Consider the following 22,294-nt stretch of genomic DNA (forward strand, 5'->3'; position numbering starts at 1 on the left):
TGATAATCAGGGGTTAAAAAGCACTGACAGCGAGAAAGGAAGCAAAAACATCATACAGTATTTAGAAAGAGTGACAGGGTGGCATATATAAGCTAATACTCCAAGGGGTATAAGTGTGTAAAAGCACTCTAATTAGGCACATATATGTGAAAGCACCCATACTTATGTGAAAGCACCCATACTGTATGAAGGAAAATATAGTATTTGGGGTTTCTCTTGGCTGTTTATGCAGTTGTTAACATATACAGCAGTCTAAGAGGGGAATTCAATTAAGGGCGAATCTGTTCACCTGGCCGAATCTGCGCAGCGGCTGCTGTGCTTCACTGCGGTGGGAGTTCGCTACCCCATATGGTGCGAATCGGGCATTTGGCCGGCTGGGCGAAGGATGCGAGACTGGCTAATGTTGCCATCATTTAAATGCCAACATTTAAACACAGTGGCAATGCCAATTTGCACCCTTCGCTGACAAATGAATTCCCCAAAGTGTTAATTTAGACATCTGGAATATTGGTGGGACTACAGATAATCGGACAATGCTTATATTCATTAAGTTAATCAAAGCCAAGATCATATGGGATTATAATTATGTTTCTTTGATATGAAGACATTTTAAGATTCTATAGATGTTGGATAAACACTTAAAAACTAACAAGTAACTAATACAGAATCCACTGTGCATTGTTCTATTTGTTCATCTGATTTTACTATTGTAATATAAATTATTACTTTTCCTCCTATTCATGTTTAAAGGGTGCTCACTGTTCTGTTAACTTGAAACCAGCTAAATCTAACATTAATGAATAAATAGGATTCTATAATGTTCTCAATCATTTCTAAAACTTTTAATATTGATATTGAAAGAATTTCTTATATATTTATAAGCAGTAACATTTATGAGCTGCAGTTACAGTTGTGTTGCAACTCCTAAATTAGACACTAGGCGCCGCTATTGAACTGTCTATTGAATCTCACTACTTTACAATAGTGCACAGCACAAATCTGCAGAACAAGACTTAATAAAGGATTTTTACTCATGTACCTGCGACTTGGATTATTCCTGCTGAAAGGAAAAATTTGGAATTGCATATTTCATTTTTGCATTTTGGATAAAAAGAAGCTGTAAACTGGAAGTGCATCAGCTAAGAATACAGGCAAAAATGAGTCATAAAGAACAAAAGACAATCAAATGGCAGGTAATATGTTTTCTCCTTTTCTTTACATTCCATCATTTTACTGCTCAGCTTCACTATGCCATATCTGAAGAATTAAAGCAAGGAACTGCAATAGGAAACATAGCAAAAGATCTGGGATTGAAAACAAAGGAATTATTATTTCGAAAATTGCACATTGTCTCACGGGGCAAAATACAGTATTTCAATGTTCATTTAGAAAATGGGGACTTGTATGTTGCAGAAAGAATAGACAGAGAGGTTCTGTGCGGTATAAAACAGAATTGTCTAATGAGCTTTGAAGCTGTGATTGAAAACCCTTTGCATTTGTACACAATTAAAGTGGAAATTCAGGATGTAAATGACAACCCACCAAGTTTTTCCAAAAGTATCTTTGACATAACCATTAGCGAGTCTGCGTTGCCTGGAGTACGTCTTACTTTGGGAAATGCACAAGATCCAGATGTGGGTGCAAACTCTGTACAAGATTATATGATTGATGACAATGAGTACTTTGAACTGGGAGTAAAAATGACAAAAGATGGAAATAAGTCTCCAGAACTTATTTTACAAAAGTCACTGGACAGAGAGAAGCAAAGTGTTTATCAATTAGTTCTAACGGCTTTGGATGGAGGACAGCCACCTAAATCTGGTACTGCCTTTATAAAGGTCATAGTGCTTGATGTTAATGACAACTTTCCAACATTTGCTAAAGACATATATGAAATAAGTTTGAATGAAAATGCACCTATTGGATTTTTGGTTCTTCAGCTGAATGCTGTGGATGAAGATGAAGGTTCAAATGCCCAAATAACTTATTCCTTTCGAGATATTCCTGAAACTATACATTCACACTTTAGTATTGATCCAGTAAATGGAAATATTAATGTAACAGGAGATATAGACTATGAGCTTGCAGAGAGATATGACTTAGCTGTAAAAGCCACAGATGGAGGTAACCTTTCTACTCATTGCAAGATCTTAATAAATGTTACTGATATGAATGACAATCCTCCTCAAATAACAATCACATCTCTATCAAATACAATTCCAGAGAATTCTCCACCAATTACAATAATAGCACTAATAAATGTTCATGACTCCGACAGTGGAGAGAATGGAGAGGTTGTTTGCGAAATCTCAGAAAATGTACCTTTTCAATTAGTATCATCTTCCTCCAATTACTATAAGCTGGTAACCACAGCAAACATTGATAGAGAGAAAAGGTCTCACTATAATATAACAATTACAGCTATGGATAATGGATCTCCTCAACTGTCTTCCAACAAAACCATTCGACTCACTGTTTCAGATGAGAATGATAATCCCCCTATTTTTGCGAAAACAAGTATTATTGTCTATGTTCAAGAAAATAATCCACAAGGGACCTCGATACATTGTATCCATGCATCTGATTATGATACTAATGAGAATGCTAAAATTACTTACTCTATTATCAGTAATAAAATAGACGGTATCCCAGTATCATCATATGTTTCTATAAACTCAATGACCGGAGTTCTTTATGCTCAGAGATCATTTGACTATGAACAGTTGCGGGAATTTCAGTTCCAGGTGATGGCTAAAGACAGTGGATCTCCTCCTCTAAGCAGTAATGTCACAGTGAGAATATGTATCATTGATAAGAATGATAATACTCCAAAGATTCTCTACCCATCACCAGACATTGATGGATCAGCATTATTTGAGTTTATCCCTCACTCTGCTGAAAAAGGTTATCTAATATCCAAAGTGATTGCAGTGGATGCTGACTCTGGACACAATGCCTGGCTCTCCTACCACTTAATGCAAGTTTCTGGTCCATCTTTGTTTACTATTGGTCAACATACTGGTGAAATCAGGATTGAACGTGACATTGAAGACAAGGATACTTCAAGACAAAAGATTGTGGTCCTGGTCAAGGACAATGGAGTCCCGTCCTTGTCATCAACAGTCACCTTGAGCTTGGTTGTTGCAGAAAACTTTCAACAAGTTGTTCCAGAGATAAAACACCAACCCAGCAACTCACATTCTTCATCCAATATAACATTCTACCTAGTAATTTCCATAACTCTAATTTCTCTTTTATTCATTATAGCAGTAATTGTTATAGTGGTCTCTAAGTGCAGAAAATCAAATCGCTCTACATCTTTTGGAGCTCTAAGTAGAAACGTATATCCTCAGTTCACCCTGGGATGTCCTTCTGAGATCAGTGATAGAAGTTTACCATTTCCATTCTCATATGACGTGTGTGTGACCCTCGACTCAAAGCAGAATGAACTAACTTATTTGAAACCAGTGGAGAATGTTCCTACAGGCAATCCCATTGACAATGTTGATTCAGTGTTAGCAAATGATCAACCGGCAGACAGATTTCCAAAACCAATTGTGCCACAGGTAAGAGAGCAATACAGCATTTTTAATACAAATTCTGTTTTTGTCAACTAGTGGAAGCCTGGGAACCATCAATAAGTATAAAGAATGTATCCTTTTTTATGGAACATGAAACAGTAACTATCTACTGTATATATAGTATGGTAATTTAAGAATTATTCCTACTTGACCTGTTAAATAACTTCTACTTCTGGTGTCAAAATGTTGAGAATTTTTACCAGGCAAAAATACAATGAGCATAGAGTAAAGTTTTCTTTTTAAGATAGCAAACTTCATTTTTGAGTGTTTATGACACATGCTATTGTTAAAGATATATTGTTTTTATTAGTTTTGAGCAGTGATTATACTGTAGTTTTATTTGCATCTCATGAATTACCATTATATTTCTGAAATGTACTCAACAATTTAAAGCACTTTAAATTGACAGCGTAAAGTACCAAAGTGCTTTAATTGCTAAGGCAAGGTATTGTTGTAACTAGAAGCGTTTTTATAATACTGTATGATCTATAATTTAACCAACATTACAACCTTTTCATATTTTGTTTCAAATGTAAGATCTGCGGTATCTTAATTTCTACCATTGTATACATTAATTTATTTGGAAAACCCTGAGATTTACTTATGTTTTTTGGAAGTTACCATGTAGCTCTATGGGGGCTATGTGATAGGGTCAGAGTTTTCAGAAGCAGTGCAATTCTGCCAACCTTGACTGCAGATTTAAAGCGTCAATAATTTCAATGGCAAAACCAAGCTGTTATTATTATTGCCACTTGAATTCTGCAGCCGAGATTTCTGGGATCATACTGCTTTTGAAATCTCAGACCCTATTACATAACTCCCTATATTTTTATAATATGTGTATGATCTTTTTCAAACTTTTTTTTTATACTTACACCAGTAAAACCACTAAAACCAAGCAGTTTTGCAAAATCAACACTTACAGGGGTATCCAATTAGCCTCGATTTTTTTTGGGACGAAAAACTGGGATTTTCCGCCAAAAATCCCTGTTTTTCACCAATGATTTTTTTTTCTCCATATCCTATTATTTTGGACCAAAAAATTGGATATTTGAGCTGAAAACACATAAAATCCATGATAAGTTCACAGACCTATGTGTTTTTGCCTTTGTGGTGGTGAAAAAATGACACTTTTCATGGATTTTTTTCGGTACACCTCAGGTCCCAAAAAAACCCCTCACGATAAGTAACGGCATCAGGCGACACTTTGGGGCTAATTGGGTAGCCTCGGGGGATCCATTAGCATCTGGAAAATGTTCTAGGCTAGTTGGATACCACCCTTAGGGGTAAATTTACTAAGCTCCATATTTGTTTGAGATGGCAATCACAGGTGTGTTTGGCCAATTTTAAAAACTCACAAATTTACTAAAGACAAACTCAGGTAAGAAATCATGAAACTCTCTGCAAAACATGGGTGAACGCACAAATAGAATTAAATACACCAGTAGCCAAACTCACTTTCCATAGACAGGAATACAACACAGGAATTTAAAAAAAAAATATGATTATAATCACAGATGTCATTTAAGCAAACTCAGTACAAAATAGAAGTTTTAAATAGACTACCTAAACAGCAGCTTGTGTAGCAGAATCATGGACAGATCAGTGTAATCCGTGCATGTTTCTGCCTGTGATTAACCCAAAAAAAGAGTTAATTTAAAAAAAAAATATGTGGGGTTCCCTGTTAAAAGCATAACCAGCCGTGGGCTCTGTGAGCCAGTCCTGGTGCAAAAAATATGGGGGACAAAATGTGTAGGGGTCCCCCATATTTAATTAACCAGAACTGGGCTCTGTGAGCAAGTCCTGGTTTTAAAAATATTAGAAAAAAATGGCATGTGGTTCCCCATATGTTTAAAACCAGTACTGAGCTCCATAGTACCGAGCTCCACTAGCCAGAGTGTATTGTCACAGCCAGGGGACCCTTTCACCAGGTCCTTCGGCCAAAAAATTAACATCCCAAACTATTCAGCCCACAGTGGGGATTCCAGGGAAGGTAGGGACCTCCCAAATAAGGGGTCCCCCTCTCCTAAGCACCCAGGGCTCTTCCCTGCACCCCTGGCCAGTGGGTGCAGGGGTAATAGTCATAATAATAATAATAATAAAGTAATATTGTTTTTAAAGTGGGACTACAGGTCCCAGCATGCCTACCCTTTGGCACTTATAAGTGCCAAAGGTGTATATGTGCAAGCCATGGGAATGTCAGAGAGAGATCCTTAGGATCCCTCTCAGGGGAATGCTGCATAAAGAAGCCCATAGGCTTCTATAAGCAACACCATCTATAGATGGCATTGCCTATTGGGCACAAGCTCCAGAAAGTTTCACTTTCCAGAGCTTGGTGCATACCAGCAAATTGCAGCCGCATAGAATTATATGGGCTTTGCATTGCCTATAGAATTCTATTCTATGACCACCTTAATGCATACAGGAATTGTGGCAAATCTCTGAAAACTGCAGTTTACTAAGGTTTGACCACATTTTTGTGGTTAATACACCATTCCCTTAGTAAAATCTCAGCTATTGAGAAAACATACTGGAGTAAAGCAACAGCTGCACACTTAGTAATTGCTTCAGAAGCTGTGCTGTTGGACAGTAGGTGGTGCTGTGTCTTCAGTTGTCACTGTATAATCTCTATTTGTTGTGAAAGTATACTCTCCTCCTGTTAATCCTCCATGTTATGTTATCAAAATTTTTCGATGTACTGTACCGTTCACAGTAAAATGTGTTCCATAAACTTCCCTGCATGTTTATGCTTGAACACAGAAACTTATTGAGCAACAATAATAGTGTGAAAGGTACATTGTATGAGATTCGGTCAGGACAACATAATGTTTGCAAAGGAGACTATGTAACAAATTCTGACACTAACACTAACACTAACACACATAAAAAATATTCTCCATCAATGACCCTTTGAGAATGGCCTGATTGACTGAAACTGGTCAGCACCTCTCACTGTACAGCAGTGCAGTGTTTTTGTAAAACATTTAAAATACATATACAGTAACATTTTAATTTATATAGATAGCACTATATAGGATTATCTTCACTCTGTGTTTGCAGTTAATGCTTAGATAACATGTTATCCTTATTGAAAGGAACAGGATACACTACTATTAATACCCTTATTCGAATAGATGTGCAGCTTGTGCATATTTATTGATTCTCATTACATTATTTTGTATGTTTGTTAATCAAAGTCTCATTATAAGCTATCATTTTTTTAGGTAATGTATCTAGTGTTATACATTTAGTTCTGTGTCATTTAACAGAAATATTTGTAAAGGGATATATATTCACTATATCCGTTTACTGCAGTTATGATATTATTATTATAATTTATTTAGCTTGATTTAATAAATATACCAGTGATAACCCATGTAAGAGGCATTTCTGTCCTGTCTAGTTTTACACAAATACCAAATATTATCATGTTCCTTGAAACAACACTGGAGCAACAATAATTATATTTCATTTAGGTTTTTTTTTAAATATTTGTATTTTATTATTATTGTCATACAAGAGAAAGGTAAATTATGTTTAAGAATTTTTATTTAAAAAACAAACAAACAAACAAGAAATATTATACAGAATTAATTAATATCATTTTTGTATTATGACATTGGCCCTCTGATTTAATTGTTGTGGAAAACATGAAAAACTTATTTAAAAAAAACCACAATTAATTGTGATCATTTTTATATTTACTGAAATAGTTTAAGAACTGTTTCTGCAGTTCCTCAAATAGACTCTAAGTGCCGCTGTTTACCTGTAAATTGTAGCTCAATGAGTGGCACTGCTGAATCCTGTTACAATATAACAGCAGAAATCTGCAGGACACAGCACAACACAGGATATCTACTCATTTTCTAGCAACTCTGATTATTCTGATGAAAGAAAAAAATTGGGAATTGCAAATCTATATTTGCATTTTGGAAGCATCAGAAGAAACAGCCAACTAGAAGTTTTTCAGTTAAAAATGTACATGAAGATTATCAATGGAGACAAAAGAACAATGGAATGGCAGGTAGTATTTCTCCTCATATATATTATATCTGACCATATTTATGCTCAGCTTAACTACTCAATACCTGAAGAATTAAAGCAAGGATCTGTAATAGGAAACATAGCCAAAGATTTGGGCTTCAATGTCAAGGAATTATCTGTCAGAAAATTCCATATTGTGTCACGAGGTAAAATACAATATTTTAATGTTAATTTAGAAACTGGAGACTTGTATGTTGCTGAAAGAATAGACAGAGAGCTAATATGTGAGATGAAGAACAGTTGTTTAATAAGCTTTGAAGCTGTGATTGAAAATCCTTTGCATTTGTACATAATTAAAGTGGAAATTCAAGATGTAAATGATAATCCACCAAGTTTTTCCAAAAATATTTTTGACATAGTGATTAGTGAGTCTGCTATACCTGGAGTACGTCTTGCTTTGGGACATGCACAAGACCCCGATATAGGTACCAGTTCTATACGGGACTATAAGATTTCTGAAAATAAGGACTTTGTACTGGCAATAAAAATGAGAAATGATGGAATTAAATATCCAGAGATTATTTTAGAGAAGCCACTGGACAGAGAAAAGCAAAGTATTTATGAGTTAGTTCTGACAGCTTTAGATGGGGGGCAACCTCCAAAAACAGGGACTGCCCTGATCAAGATTATAGTTCATGATGTTAATGATAACTTTCCTAAATTTAATACAGACACGTATGAGATAAGTCTAGATGAAAATGCACCTATTGGTATTTTGGTTCTCCAGCTGATTGCTCTGGATGAAGATGAAGGTTCAAATGCAGAAATAACTTATTCATTTCGTGACATTCCTGAAACATTTTATTCAATCTTTAGTATTGATCCAATAAATGGAAATATTAACATATTAGGAAATCTAGACTTTGAAATGAAAGAGAAATATGAATTGACTGTGGAAGGCAAAGATGGAGGAGGCCTTGCAACTCTCTGCAAAATAATAATCCATATTAATGATATCAATGACAATCCTCCTGAAATAACAATAACCTCATTCTCAGCTACAATTCCAGAGAACTCTGCACCCGCTACAGTTATTGCCCTAATTAATGTTCATGATTCTGACAGTGGAGAGAATGGAGAGGTTGTTTGTGAAATCTCTGAAACTTTACCCTTTCAATTAATATCATCCTCTGCCAATTATTATAAACTGGTAACTAAAGCAAATCTTGATCGAGAGAAAACACCTCATTATAACATCACCATCAAAGCTGTGGATAATGGATCTCCTCAATTGTCCACCATCAAAACTATTCAATTGACTATCTCAGATGTAAATGATAATCTTCCTGCTTTTGATAAATCAAATTATATTGTCTATGTTCAAGAAAATAAACCACAAGGAACCTCGATACATGGTATCCATGCATCTGATTATGATATTAATGAGAATGCTAAAATGAGATACTCTGTCCTTAGTAATAAAATAGATGGCATCCCAGTATCATCATATGTTTCCATAAACTCAATTACTGGAGTTCTTTATGCTCAGAGATCATTTGACTATGAACAGCTGAGGGAATTTCAGTTCCAGGTGATGGCTAAAGACAGCGGATCTCCTCCTCTAAGCAGTAGTGTCACCGTGAGGATATGTATCATTGATGAGAATGATAATGCTCCTAAGATTCTCTACCCATCACCAGACACAGAGGCATCAGCATTATTTGAGTTTATCCCTCACTCTGCTGAGAAAGGTTATCTAGTGACCAAAGTGATTGCTGTGGATGATGACTCTGGACATAATGCCTGGCTCTCCTATCACTTAATGCAAGCACCCGAACCAAGTTCATTTACTATTTGCCAACAAAATGGGGAAATCAGGATTGGACGAAACCTTCAAGACATGGATTCTTTAAGACAAAAGATTGTGGTCCTGGTCAAGGACAATGGAGTCCCGTCCTTGTCATCAACAGTCACCTTGAGTTTGGTGGTTGCAGAAAACTTTCAACAAGTTGTTCCAGAAATAAGACACCAACCTAACAATTCAGACTCTTCTTCTAATATAACATTCTACCTGGTAGTTTCCATTGCTCTGATTTCTCTTTTATTCATTGTGACTGTAGTGATTATAGTCATTTCTAAATGCAGAAATTCAAGTACTCCAACATCTTTTGGAGCACTTAGTAGAAATGTGTATCCGCAGTTCAGCCTGGGGTGTCCTTCTGAGATCAGTGATGGAAGTTTACCTTTTCCATTCTCCTATGATGTGTGTGTGACCCTCGACTCAAAACAGAATGAAATCGCCTATCTCCAACCGGTCCAGAATGTGCCCACAGACAACCTCATTGATACAAATGATTCAGCCAGAAAAACTGATTGTCCCAAAGACAGTTTGGTACAAGTTAATGTTGCACAGGTAAGAAGTGTTTAATAATTTTAGGGAATATATAATCTTAGTAAAACCTCTCAATATAATGTTTTCAGAACTTTTTTTGCAGTCCAGGATATCTAGTTATACTTTGAATGTATTATTTCAGAATCAGTCACAAACTAGCCAAAATTATGTCCGATATACAGTAGGTCAAGTGTTAATTTTAGCTGATCTGTAGCCATTTCTGCTTCTGGCTAGTGTAATATGATCACCCACATGTATGATTAAATTAGAAACCTGTCCCTTTGTCATCTGTATATAGAATTCTGAAACATTAGCTGCAGATCTATGAGTGATGGAAAGTCTATTACTGCAGAGTCTGTTATGCTTGCTGTGATTCAGAATTTTTTACTTTGCATTATTGTTTTTTAAATTTATATTCAGTTTCTAGCAATTTCCAAAATAACATGTCGGTACTCAGTAAGAGCTTCCTTCATCTAGCATTCATATTTACATTGTCCGTGGTCTCTTTCATTAATGCATTTTATTCACAAATACATCTAAATAGGATGCACAAGCAGCTTCTGCTGATTAAAATGATATGCAGCATGCCTATATTCTGTGTGCGAATGCAGCTGTATCTGCATGCGATATGCTCCATTACACTGTCAATGGCTGTGACGCTGTAGCATAGCATTTTGCATGCAAATACACCCACAGATGCACACAGTATATAGTCATGCTGTATATCATTTTAATCAACAGAAGCTGCTTCTGCATCCTATTTGTATGTCTTTGTGAATAAAATGCATTTGAAGGTAAAAAGTTGACTTGAAAGGCTGTTTAAATCACAAGGAAGTAAGATGTATGTGGACACATCTGTATTCAGCCCTAATCAGGAAAAGACATGATTAGCAGTGTAATATACTATGAGTAATATGTACGATGCCAGTGTAGACCTTTTTGTTGACTTGCTCCCAGAGGCAAAAAATTGATATACCTTATAAATGTGCTACTCTATCTGTATTAATAGTATAGCAATTGTTACTATGCTTGAAGCTTTTATTAGAAATTACTGCAATCTAATTCTACAAAAATTGTGATAAAAACAGTGTTTGAGAATTTATATCCACTTTATCTCTCTTGACGGTTTGATACATCTCTCCCTGTATGATGGCATTATTGAAAAACCAATCAAGGTGGTTAAAGACCTCATTTATGTTTGTAATAATAAACAAATAAGATATTATGCTTGACTGATTTGTAAAAGAGTTTTTGTCATGCAAAACACTGAATATCAACTCTGTGAACGGCCAAAAAGAATATACCCTTTATTATTCATCTCTCTCCACAATTTGATAAATCTACCCATAAATAACAACACTTGGGTGAGGTAGAATTACTAAAGTCCTGGTTCAGAAAAATAGAGATGTTGTCCCTAGCAACTATTTAAATTCTTGCTAGAAAATTTACCTCCTGAAGTTGTTGTCTGATAGCAATATCTTATACTACAATGGGATGCAGTCAATATTCCGACTGCGGTGATTCTAGCGGTCAGTATGCCGGTACTGGAATCGCGACCCGTGTCAGAATTTTGGCGCCGGCTTCCCGACCCCAGGAATCACAAAAGTAAGTAGCGGGGTTAGGGGGAGAGTTAGCGTTATGATTAGAGGTCAGGGTTAGGGACTAAGGAGGGAGGGTTAAGTTTAGGGTGCAGGGAGGGGGAGGTTAGGTTTAGGCACTAGAGGGGAGGTTAGATTTAGGCACTGGGGTGGGAAGGTTAGGGTAGAGAGAGGGGTAGGGTTAGGATACCTATGGACAGATAGCCAGTGCCGGTGTGTCAGGATTCTGACTGCCAGGATCCCAAGCACTGGGATCCTGTTCCCATCCCCTCCCCAACAGAACAGAGGCTACATAGAGTATCTGTTGTTTTGATGGCATGGCATAAAACAGTTAATGTGGATTGATGTTTTGAACATTGGGGATGCGTGAGACAATATGGTCTCAAAGGCAAACATAAAATTAACCTTTTTTATTGTTCTTCTATTTAGGATTTTATAAATATTGCTGAAAAGGGTGAATTTACTATAGTTTTTAGAATTTGTAACCTCTAATTACATTGTGGAACATATAGGGAGGAATTAAATTAGTTGGAACACATAGGGGGGAAGCCAATTAGCTGTGATAATGCTGTAATTTTTCGTGCGCTAAGTTTTCGCACCTTTAACGTGTGAGTTCCGTTTATTGCGTCTATGCACACACCTGTTTTTTTGCACAATTCAATCCAAAAAGAAGCAAAGTGGAATTTGCATAAAAAATTTTTGTGCTTTTACTGGGCAATGAGTATATGGGCTCTATTTATTAACATTATTTTGACTAAAATAAAGTGAAAAAGCATTAAGTCAGCGAGACTTCAAGAAATTCATCTTAGAATTTTAAATCATACATATATGTCCCCGGCCCAACTGAGACATTTTGTGCCATTGGAGGAGGGAAATTGTGTGAAATGTGACTGCTCTAATGCCTCTCTCTCGCATAACCTCTGGTACTGCAGAAAGATCCATAGATTTTGGAATAAAATTTTGTGTTATCTAAATAATACAATACATCTTAAATTGTCCAAAAATGCGGCAGATCTTATTTTCGCAGAATTTTCAATATGGGAGTCTGAGTCCTCCTTGGGCCCATGGAAACCTGCTCTGAGAGTCATGGTTACAGTAGCTAAACAACTTATCCTTAATTACTGGATCTCAAAATCAGCACCTACACTAATGGAATGGAAAATTGCGCTGCTGGAGGTAATTTTTTGCGGAGAGACGTATGGCTATCTTTAATATCGAAAGAGGGGTACGGATTTTTTCCAAAAAATGGGAACCATACATACAATGTTTACCGGTCCAGATTCAGAATAACATATGGAAAGTCTTTGATCACACGGAATGGTTTATGCTAAGAAATATCACTTAAAATGCCCCTATTGTTGCTATTTATATGTAGCTCTCTGTGAATCCCCCCAGACAAGGTATCTCTCACCTTCTGTCAGTGATTCCCCCTCTATTTCACCTTTCTTTCTTCTTCTGTTTCTTTTATCATTTTATTCTAACTCTCCCCCTTTTTCTAATATAATTCTGCATTGATGTAGATTATATTGACGCAACGATTGACTGATATACCGAAGTTGATGTGATAATTGGTTAACTCAAAATTCAATCGCTGCTTACACTGGCTCTATAAGTTGCATAGTTTGAGTGACATTGATTGTATATTTACTTGCATTTCTATACGGTGTACTATATTGATTTTTTTATACAGTATTTGTAATTTTGTAATTTTCTACATTATATTATATTCAAGTACTTTGTTTCTTTGTACTTTGACATAATTTCAATCTATATTTGTACTATTTTCCAAAAAAGTTTGAAAAGATTAACAGTAGTTTGTATATTGTTTGTTCCAAGAAACAGACTAGTCGTTTATCAGATAATTTTATTTTCTTTAATTCTTGGATTGTGCAATGTATAATTGTTTTATTGCTGTTCAATAAAAAGATATTTAAAAAAAAAATAAAAAATAAAGTGAAAAAGGTTGTTTTCACACCCTTTTCACATTATTTTAGTATCACCTATAGTTATTACAGGGCAATTGGAGTAGAATTTGTAAAATTCTACTCCAACCCCTAAGTATCACTTATTTTTAGTAAGCAGATCGCATTTCCAATAATTGTAATGGGAAATGTGATATGGCCAAAGTTACTAAAAATAAATTGTAAGAAAATATCGGGGAAAGCCCTGTGATAATAACGCCACCTGGAGGTGGCATTATCCAGGGTCTCCCCCGGTTACCGGGCTCCTGCTCTGCTCTAACGGGGAGAGCAGAGCCAGGAGTCGATCCCATTAATCGGCTGTGTGGTCTAAACAGACCGCAAGCTGATTACTGTAAAAAAAAAAAAAAAATAGTAAAAAAAAAAATTTTCTTACCTGACTCCAGGGACCGGTGATCGGGCCTCCGGTGATGACTCCCCTCCGGTCAGCTGGTCTCCCATAGTGCACTGCTGCCCGGTCATCAGGTGATCGGGTGCCAGTGCAGTATGGGAGATCACCTGACCGGAGGCATGGAAGACATCGCCGGAGGCCCAGATGATGCAGGTAAGTGTAATTAAGGGAGGGAGGGGTTGCGGGGGGGGTCCACGATTGCAGGGGGTGGGGCTTAGCACCAGGGGGGATAGCAACGGCGGTCGGTGGGCGCATGCGCGGGCACTTTGTCACAGTATTTTTTGTGAAAATACTGTGATAAGGCTCTGAAGGGGATTTGCAGGGCAGAGCTTTCTCGCAAGCTCTGTCCCTGCAAGGGATTTGTAGTAAATCCCTGTGATATTGCCTGAATTCGCAATGCGAATTCAGTCGTTAATATCACACTACAATCTGCATTCAATATGCGGATTGTAGTAAATAGAACCCTATGTTAGAATGGGGAAAACTGCCTGTACCTCAGAAAAAGGCAAAGTGATATAGAATAACAATAATTATATTAGTGGCCCAATAAAAAGTATTTGGGGTTCTCAAATCGTGTCAAATGGCTGTTTTATGCATATTTTAAAACAGTCAAATCATGATAGCAAGCGTTTTTTTTAAATTGGCTGTACGTAAAAATACCTATAAGTATACATTTGTGTCATTTACAGACACTTTTAATAAACCTTCAAAATAAGCCTCTAACACCCACCTGCCAGCTTAAAAACTCTTCTCCCATTTATATAGCCCCCCACATCAATTAAACCATTTTCCTGCATTTTGCACTTCTTGACATGCTATTTTTGGCCAAATTAAACAAATAAAAAACTTATTTTTGCCTACTGTAATTAGTCATTAAGGAAGGTGCCCCAGTGATTCTGAACCAAGTCCTGACATTTTAGGGAGTTTCTCCTTCTACTTTTTACCTGCTCTGGAGCTGGTGAAAACTTTTCGTGACTTTATGCTATGAAACATATTACTTTTTTTTTGTTTCACTCTTTAATTTATTTATACAGTTTTTGTGTCCTGCTTAATTAGTAATATTAGCGGTAGGAAAGTCAATTAAATTGTGGGGTTGTACTTTGATTGAAGTAATTACAATTTGGATTTTTTTGTTCAACTAAACTGTGCATCTCTTTGGCAATGTTCCCTGCAGTTCCTAAATTTGAACACAGCATGTCGCTGTTGGCCAATAAGGCAGAGTAAAAGTATACAGTATATGGATATGCACACAATGCTTGCAGTAGTGAAACACTGCTGTTCTAAAGCAGAAGGGAAATCACCATATATCATTTTAGTTCATGCTTTGCAATTTGGATCTCCTGCATCTTTAGCATCTAATTGTGGGATTTAGGACACTCATCAGTGATATTAAAGGATACAATTTGCTATTAAACCGGACTGAGATGACTGAATACAGAACTACACAGAGAACAATGATAAGGCAAGTCATTTTTTCCTATCTTTACCTCCTTTGTCTAACTGCCTCTGGTCAACTCCAGTACTCAATTCTGGAGGAAATTAAGCAAGGCACTGTCATAGGAAATATTGCAAAAGATCTAGGCTTTAATACTAATGAATTAGCAATTAGTAACTTGCAATTTGCCTCTTACTCCAAAAAGCATTATTTCAATATCAGCTTGGAGAATGGAGACATTTATGTCATTGACAGAATTGACAGGGAAGCAATCTGTGGCACAGATCAGAGCTGTTTCCTGCACCTGGAGGTATTGGCTAAAAATCCTGTCAATGTCTTTCATGTTAAAATTGAAATTGAAGATATAAATGACAATCCGCCAATTTTTTCTAAGAATCTTTTTGAAGTGGGAATAAGTGAATCTGCTTTAACTGGTACACATTTTGTATTAGGTAATGCACGAGATCCAGATCTAGGTACTAACTCTTTACAAAGCTATAGGTTGAGTCCTAACCAGCATTTCATATTGGGGGAAAAGATTAATGCAGAAGGACTTAAATACCCTGAACTTGTATTAGAAAAATCAGTGGACCGCGAGAAGCAAAATTTATATGAGTTAACTTTAACTGCTGTTGATGGAGGTAAACCAATGAAGACTGGAACATCTTTAATTAAAGTTGTGGTTCTAGATGTCAATGACAACTTTCCTGTGTTCAGTCAGGACCCCTATCGAATAACTTTAAATGAAAATATATCAATCAATTCTCTAGTTCTCCAACTAAGTGCAACCGATAAAGATGAAGGTACCAATGCAGAGATTGTCTACTCTTTCAGTCACATTCCTGAAATTGCAATAGATACATTCACCTTGGACCCCAAAAAAGGAGAGATTAGAACAATTGGAGAGCTGGACTTTGAAACAACAAGGAGTTATGAGATGACTGTGGAAGCCAAAGACGGTGGCGGTGTAGTGTCACATTGCTCTGTATTAATACAGATTGAAGACATCAATGACAATGCACCTGAAATATTGTTGGCTTCATTATCTTCCCCAATTCCTGAGGATTCTGCACCTGGAACTCTCATAGCATTACTAAACGTCAAAGATTTGGATTCTGGAAAAAATGGAGAAGTTAGTTGTCAAATAACAGAAACCGAAGAATTTAAATTAATGCCATCATCTAATAATTACTATAGACTTGTAACTGCATGTTCTCTAGATAGAGAATCAAAATCACAATACAATATGTCAATTATAGCTGTAGATCAAGGAACACCTCCAATGCTAACTACAAACATGATTCATTTAAGTATTTCAGATGTGAACGATAACCCGCCAACTTTTCATAAGGCAATTTATAGTGTGTATGTTCCAGAAAATAATGAACCAGGAACATCTATAGATGGTGTTCAGGCATCAGACCTGGATGATAAGGAGAATGCACAGATTATATACTCCATTGTAAGTAAAAATATTGAGAATATACCAGTATCATCATATGTTTCTATAAACTCAGTGACTGGAGTTCTTTATACTCAGAGATCATTTGATTATGAACAGCTGAGGGAATTTCAGTTCCAGGTGATGGCTAAAGACAGCGGATCTACTCCTCTAAGCAATAACGTCACCGTGAGAATATGTATCATAGATAAGAATGATAATGGTCCTAAGATTCTCTACCCATCACCAGACACTGAGCGGTCAGCATTATTTGAGTTTATTCCTCACTCTGCTGAGAAAGGTTATTTAGTGACCAAAGTGATTGCAGTGGATGATGACTCTGGACACAATGCTTGGCTCTCCTACCACTTACTACAAGTTCCTGAACCATCTTTGTTTACCATTGGCCAACACACTGGTGAAATCAGGATTGGACGAGACCTTCCAGACACAGAATCATTGAGACAAAAGATTGTGGTTCTGGTGAAGGATAATGGAGTACCCTCTCTGTCTGCTACAGTCACTTTGAACTTGGTTGTGGCTGAAAATTTTCAACAACTTGAACCAGAGATAAGACGCCAACCTCGTAATTCAGATACTCCATCTAATATAACATTTTATCTAGTAATAGCCATAGGCCTCATCTCTATTTTGTTTATTGTGGCAGTGTTGGCTACAATCATTTTTAAATGCCACAAATCAAATACTCCAACATCTTTTGAGGCTCTGAGCAGAAACGTGTATCCTCAGTTCACCCTGGGGTGTCCTTCTGAGATCAGTGATGGGAGTTTACCTTATCCATTCTCCTATGATGTGTGTGTGACCCTCGACTCAAAGCAGAATGAAATTGCTTATCTGAAACCGGTCCAGAATGTCCCCACAGACAATCTCATTGACACAGACGACTCAGCTATTGGAAGTAATGTCTTGAATGACAGTCTTCCTGCAGTTAGTCCTGCACAGGTAAGACCTGTGTACTTTTCTTTACTGAACATGAAATATTACTAGTTGCAAGTTTGCTCTAAGTAAATCTATTTCTCAGTATAGTTGGCTGTACAAAATAATTGTAAAGGATTGATGAGGAATAACAACTACTTGTATCTCACATCACATTGAAAACAGTGGTGAATATTTGGTTCGCATTTCCTTATTTGACTTTCATAAGGATAAATGTGTATACTGTTACTGTAGAGTAGGCATTATTTATTTGGTATATCAAATAGGTTATATTTGGGTCCGTCTTTTTATTAAAATTATAATGTATGTTATCAGTAATTACATCTTATATTTTTTTATAATTTGATATTAGGTAGTGTTGACAGTTTTGCAAATTATAGAATTATGTAACCTGTGATTCAATTAATTAAAACCTGGTTGCATTTTAGCCTAACTGCCAAATGTAATATTTTGGTTAAAATTACATATATTGTGGTTCGGCATCAAAATTCATGCTCTTACTATCATTTTTCACATTAGTTAAAGCATAAAGACAAGTATGAACCTATTGGGTGCAATGACCAAAGTACGACTTGCTCTTACACTTGCAGCAGGAGCAGAGACGGCACTGCAGCTGTATATATTTGTATTCAGTGGTCCCAGTATTTGGGAAAGGTAAGTAATACCCCTTTTCCACCAAAATTCCGGGTCTGACCCGGAGTTGGAACAGAGTCCCTATCCGGATCAGACCCAGAATTTAGCCGGCGCCGACTCGGGATATTCCCGAGTTGGCGCCGCTCACACCGGAGTCGGGTCTGCATAGACCCGGCTTTCCCGGTGTGAATGTGGACACTTGGAGATGACGTCATCTCTAAGCGCCCCTGAAGCCGGACCAATCAGTCGTCTTGCAGCGCACTCCAGGTCATCGTGACCCTGAGTGCGCTGTTCTCACAGCAGGGTTTCACAGGCTACGCCCGTGTTAAACCCTGCTAGTTACCTGGGTTGGATTGCTGGGTCACTTGACCCAGCGATCCAACCCTCTCCCCTTTTACACCAGGGAGCTGCCCGGGTTAACCCTGCAATAACCCGGGTTTTATCTCTGGTGTAAAAGGGGTATAAATCTAACAGTAAAACAAAAACTCCCTGAAATACTCCCATTCAGCACTTTATTAAAGAAAATAAATAATTTGTAATAAAAGTAAAATCGTATTTAAAACATGTGGCTCTAGAAACTGCTTGCTGGGAGTCCTGCTACAAAATGTGAGAAGTATTAATAGGGAGTTTAGACTTCTCAGCCAGTGTTATTAGATGGTGTAGAAGGGAGTCCTGGAAACTCCCTGCTTTGATCACACATCAATGGGGACTAATTGCATCTCAATTGGGAGGAAAAATCATTGGCATTGCTGTAAATCTCCATTTATTTGTTTGTTTATTTGTATTTAAGTGGCCAATACATACAAGCATATAGTTTTCTCTAGTTATTTATTATAAAGACTAATAGCAAAAATTAAATTTAATTCTAAAATAAAATATTACATTGGCATTTATGCAGCAATTTAGCTAAAAAGATTTATGTATACTGTACCTGATACATTTGCAAAAGTTTCCAAAACATACTGTGGAAAAAATTACTCTTATGGCTTTATAAGATAAAGGTGGGGTATTTATCAAAGCTTGACAAAAGAAAACATTGTGAAAGATAAAGTTTAAACCAATCAGCTCCTAACTAACATTTTTCAAACACAGCCTGTAAAATGTAAGTAATAAACTAATTGGTTAGTACTTTATCTTGCACAATTTGATCTCTCTTATAAATACACCCCTATATATATTATATACACTCCCAAATGCATACATCTGTCAGGGGCAGAGGATTTTTATGGGGGGTTTCCATATATATACTTATATGTATATATACTGTATATATATATATATATGTATATGTATGTATGTATATACATGCATCTATACATACACACGCATATTGATATACACACATATATGCATACACACACATATATAGATACACACATATATATGCACACACATACATATGTCACATATACTGTACCTTACACGCACACACATATGTCACATATACATTACAATCAAACTTACCTTGCAGCAGATCTGGTCATGACAAGACCTAACAAGCAGGCCCCGCCCCCTTGCGGCAAATTGCCGCGAGTCACGGGTCAATTGGGAGGGGTCAGTGCCAAATGACTCGATTCTAATGAAATCGAGTCATATTGGCTCCTCCTCCTCCATACTGACCCGCGAATCATGACAATTTGCTGCGAGGGGCCGGGGCTTAAGAACATGGTGCCTGCACTTCAGTCTGTCAGGGGAGGTTTCTGGGTACTCAGAAACTCACCCCTGCGTGCGCTACTGTCTGCATAACTAGATCCTCCAATTAGTCCTAGTACAGTACCTAAGACAAAATGGCGTATCTATTGGTCAACTCTTCTAAAGCTAGTTTGGACCCTGTCCCTGTGCATTGATGCACTAAGCAAACCCTATATCGATATACTGTATGAATAATATGATACTGCATATAGAAATATTTTGTGTCATTTGGTACCAGGTATGTGTGCAATTCCATTTGCAGTTAACATTGTAATTAGCACATTTCTTGCTGATGTGATTTGTAATTAATTCTGAATGTACATAAACTATAATGTGATTAGAGAAAAAATATCATCATAAGACTGATTACCCATTTACTCCCTCTCTGGTTTTTTACTTATTTGCATATGAATTAGTAGGCTAAGATCGCCTTACTTTTGACTTTCCATCTCTGATGTCACAAGTGTACATTTTGTAAATCATGAAATTAACCGATGCTACATAGAAGATACAGTTTATAGTGTAATAGAGAAACGTTAAGGAAATACTGTTGATAACTTATTTTAAACTTTGTGTCATTTACACTGTACCGCAATGCTCTATATAGAATTAACCACACTGCTGCTACTTATGTACATGTTACAAACTACTGTAAGTTTAGGAATTATTTTCTGATTAGCTGAGTCTTACTTGTACTGTACATTGTATTTAGGGAATAGTTTTTAATACCAGACTAAAACAATTTGATTGTAGTTTAAAACTCTGTTTCACTGGTGGCCTATGCCATGCTCCTTGTGCCCAATGGGTAAAACTCCATGTGCATGACTCATATGGCTGCCTTGTAATATCACCTTTTTCCTAAATAGAAGAAATGTTTTTGTTTATTGTGTCTGTAACATTCCTTGTTGTGCCATTGAGATCAAATAATGTAAAGTTTGACAGAGATATAATTCAGGGGATGGGTACGGGATGCCGGCATTCGGGATCCCAGCGGCCAGAATACAGATGCCAGCATCCCGACAGGGTTAAAAAAACACTTTGTTGGTCACTTTATTGGTCAGTATTCTAACCCTCCCCCTCTCCCTACCCTAACCCTCTCTTCCCAGTGCCTAACCCTAACCTGCCCCCTAGTGCTTAAACCTAACCACACCCGTTCCGTACCCTAAACCTAACCCTTCCCCCTTAGTGCCTAACCCTAACCCAATGGCATATCTATAATGGGTGCAGAGTGTGCTGTGCCCCTGGTGCACAACCTGCACCCATACTTTGTCATACTTACCTCTCCGAAGTCCAGCGTCAGGTCTCCCAGCGCTGTTCAAATGCCGGAAAATGGCTGCTGTGGCCATTTTTCTGGCGTTTTGCGCATGCGCTGTGAGAAGATCGCCGGGAAAATGGTGGCCATGTCATTTCCCCGGTTATCTGCGCATGCGCAATAGACCCTGGGCACACTCTAGTGCCCAGAGTCTATTGATTCTGCGATGTCCAGCCAGTTGTGTCAGTTGGCTGCCAACACCGGAGTGAGAGGAGAGGGCCCGTGATGGATGCACATGGGCCTCCTCCTCTCTAAAGACACCCCTGCCCTAACCCTCCCCCTACAGCCTAACCCTAACCCCCAACCCTAACCTTAACCCTCCCCCCTTCCCCGCTACTTACCTTCGGTATTCTGGCGGTCGGGATGCCAGCCCAAGGAATCTGACTGGTGTCAGAATTCCGGCACCGGCATTCTGACGACCAGAATCCCCTTCAGCAGGATTTTAACTGCATCCCATCACTCAGATGTCTATTTATAAAAGGCAACATCCTAAATGGATATTTTTGTTCAGATTTGGAATCTCACTATTTGCTAATGCCATCATCCTGTGGTGGCAATGCCAGATCCTGTGGGCATGCAGGTGGTGGTGTGCTGAGTACTAAGAAACCCCCCTGATGGACTGATTTTTTTCTGAGACTGAACTTTTCCAACTACATCTCTGAGAGGCTGATTTTCTACTGATACAATGGAGGCAGAGTGGGCAGGCAGGTTCAGTTGATTGGCTTCTGCACCCATGCAGGACATTGTATGAGCACCTTCAATTATATCCCCCCCAGTTTTTAAAACACCAATTTCTTAGCATGTGATACCCAGGGCTTGAACTTACAGCAATATACACTACTGTCAGATAGCTAACATGTGTTTTTTTTTTTTACTGTGTAAGAAGTCTGGTAATTCTA

The 22,294-nt window shown here is 37.4% G+C and overlaps 1 protein-coding gene and 1 pseudogene across 1 annotated transcript in view; both read left to right on the plus strand.

The window, feature by feature from the left end:
* LOC148506021 (protocadherin gamma-B5-like) overlaps positions 1-22,294 on the plus strand; it is a 519,059-nt gene that overhangs the window by 182,293 nt on the left and 314,472 nt on the right. The gene's annotated exons all lie outside the window — the stretch shown is intronic.
* Positions 1,158-3,617, plus strand: LOC148506027 (protocadherin gamma-B2 pseudogene; annotated as a pseudogene).

This window comes from Taudactylus pleione, unplaced genomic scaffold (genome assembly GCF_031769625.1).
Source record: "Taudactylus pleione unplaced genomic scaffold, aTauple2 ptg000431l, whole genome shotgun sequence".
Classification (NCBI taxonomy): domain Eukaryota; kingdom Metazoa; phylum Chordata; class Amphibia; order Anura; family Myobatrachidae; genus Taudactylus; species Taudactylus pleione.